The following is a 3272-nucleotide window of genomic DNA, read 5'->3' as shown; positions in this document are numbered from 1 at the left end:
TAATTCAGTAAGTATTAGGCTTACCTAGTCTTAAAAACTGGGTGTCATCACGACATCCTACGGAGGGAAACCTGGGTCGTGATAAGTTGGTATCACAACTCTAGGTTCATAGGTGCTATGAGTCATAAGAGAGTTTAGTATAGTCTTGTAGATCGGTACGGAGACGTCTCTACTTATCTTCAAGAGGCTATGAAACTATTAGTAAAACTCTCCACTTTTTTCATTCCTGTCGTGCAGATTTGTTGATTTCTAAGTTTGAGCCTTTGACTCTCTATTCTTTCACAGATGGTGAGGACACGCACTACTGGATCAGCTAAGCATACAACTGCACCCCCTGCTAGAGCCGCCAAAGGCCGGGGCTAAGGTAGAGACCGAGGAGGGGCACGCATCGCAGCTAGAGCACCTGAAAGAGCAGCAGCTGAGGAGCCGCCGACAATTTTGGTTGGGGGACATGCATTAGAGGCTCCTGTTGTTACCCCCCAGACTTCAGGAGACTTTAGCACAGTTCATGAACATGTTTGATACATTGGCTCAGGCTGGATTGATCTCCGTTGCGCCAGCTACTCCGCAGATTGTGGGAGGAGCTCAGACTCCCACCGCCCGTACTCTAGAGCAGCGGGCTCACATTGGTCAGGTTTCAGGTGTGGTGCTGGTACAGCCTGTTATTTTGGTTCAGCCTGAGGTCAGGCCAGGGGCATCAGAGGAGGAGCATCTTAGACTTGCGAGGTTCAAGAAGTATCACCCTCTTACTTTCAGTGGTTTGGCTTCAATGGATAAACATGGTTTTCACCGTATTCTCCGCACCATGGGTATTGTCAAATGGTTTTAAGATAAATGAATGTGATAAATGTGTGTACATTAAAAATGTTCCAAATCACATAGTCATTGTTTGCCTATATGTGGATGATATGCTGATAATGAGTAATGACATTGCCCACATAAATGCTACTAAGCGTATGCTCAATAGCAAGTTTGATATGAAAGACTTGGGAGTTGCTGATTTAATTCTGGGAATTAAGATCCATAAGACTCCTCAAGGTCTGGCATTGTCACAATCTCATTATATTAAGACAGTACTTGAAAAATTCAAGCACTTGGGCTTTAAAGTTGCAAAGACTCCAATTGACGTGAATCTTGCATTAGCAAAGAACAAAGGCCAAAGCATATCACAATTGGATTATGCTCGTGTGTTGGGATGCTTAATGTATATCATGAATTGTACACGACCAGATATAGCTTGTGCTATAAGTAAACTGAGTCGATATACGAGCAATCCAGGCCAATCTCATTGGATGGCAATGAAACGAGATTTGGGATATTTAGAACATACCCAGAACTTTGACTTGCACTACAGTAAATTTCCTGCGGTGATTGAGGGATACTGTGATACAAATTGGATCACCGGTTCAACTGATTCTAAGTCCACGAGTGGATATGTATTCACTATTGGTGGAGGAGCGGTATCTTGGAAGTCGTCCAAACAAACATGTATTGCCCGCTCTACAATGGAGGCTGAATTCATAGCCTTAGATAAAGCCGGTGAAGAAGCTGAATGGCTCCGGAATTTCTTGGAAGACATTCCATTTTGGCCCAAACCGTTGACATCAATATGCATACATTGTGATAGTCAAGCGGCAATTGGAAGGGCTGGGAGCGTCATGTATAACGGTAAATTGACTCACATTCCTTTTTATACGGATATATATTTTCAAAGAACTCAGCATTATCTGATTCTATAACCGTATTATTATGAATGTCGGGATTTTCTGATTTATGAACCAGAAATCGATATGCTTTACTATTTGTCGCATATCCTATGAAAACACAATCAACGGTTTTCGGTCCTATCTTTACCCTTTTGGGTTTAGGAACTTGCACTTTTGCCAAACACCCCCACACTTTAAAATAATTCAAGTTGGGCTTCCTTCCTTTCCATTTTTCATATGGAATGGATTGTGTTTTGCTATGGGGCACTCGATTTAATATTCGATTAGCCGTAAGAATGGCTTCCCCCCACAAGTTCTGTGGCAAACCAGAACTTATCAACAACGCATTCATCATCTCCTTTAATGTGCGATTCTTTCTTTCCGCAATCCCATTAGATTGGGGCGTGTAAGGGGCTGTTGTTTGATGAATAATTCCATATTCTAAACATATTTCTTCAAAAGGAGATTCATATTCACCACCCCTATCACTTCTTATCATTTTTACTTTCTTGTTAAGTTGCGTTTCAACTTCATTTTTGTATTGCCTGAATGCGTCTATTGCTTCATCTTTACTATTCAGTAAGTAAACATAGCAATATCGAGTACCATCGTCAATAAAAGTTATGAAATACTTCTTTCCACCGCGAGATGGTATTGACTTCATGTCACAAATATCTGTGTGAATTAAGTCTAAAGGATTTGAATTCCTTTCAACTGACTTATAAGGATGTTTAACATACTTAGATTCCACACATGTTTGACATTTTGATTTTTCGCATTCAAACTTAGGCAGTACTTCCAAGTTAATCATTTTTCGCAAGGTTTTATAATTGACATGACCCAAACGTATATGCCATAAATCATTTGACTCAAGTAAGTAAGAAGAAGCTGAAATATTATTATTGTTTTCCACAACCATTACATTCAGATTGAAAAGGCCCTCCGTGAGGTAACCTTTTCCTACAAATATTTTATTCTTACTTATGACAACCTTGTTGGACACAAAAACACACTTAAAACCGTGCTTAACAAGAAGTCCAGTAGAGACTAAATTCTTTCTCATTTCGGGAACATGAAGGACATTGTTCAAAGTCATGACCTTGCCAGAAGTCATTTTCAGAAATATCTTCCCATATCCTTCAACTTTTGCTGTTGAAGCATTTCCCATATAAACTGTCTCTCCGGGTCCAGTAGGAGCATAAGTACCAAAAGCTTCTCTAACTGCACGAACATGGCGAGTGGCTCCTGAATCAAACCATCACAGTTTAGGATTTCCCACCAAGTTACATTCAGAAAGCATGGCACACAAGTTATCAACATCATCATGGTTTACTACCATGTTTTCTTGTCTTTCTTTGGAGCACTACACTCCGTAGATTTGTGTCCGATTTTCCCACTTTTGTAGCAGTTTCCACTGAACTGCTTCTTGCTTGGGTTGTATTTCGGACCAGAAGCCTTCTTCCTCTTTTTGTTATCTTCAACAATATTTGCTCCCATTATTGTTGAATTTCCACGGCCTCTCCTTTCAGCAGCTTTATTGTTCTCTTCGATTCTCAACCGAACAAT

The sequence above is a fragment of the Nicotiana tomentosiformis genome, chromosome 7 (genome assembly GCF_000390325.3).
Source record: "Nicotiana tomentosiformis chromosome 7, ASM39032v3, whole genome shotgun sequence".
NCBI lineage: Eukaryota > Viridiplantae > Streptophyta > Magnoliopsida > Solanales > Solanaceae > Nicotiana > Nicotiana tomentosiformis.
Note: the sequence above shows the minus strand (reverse complement) of the source record.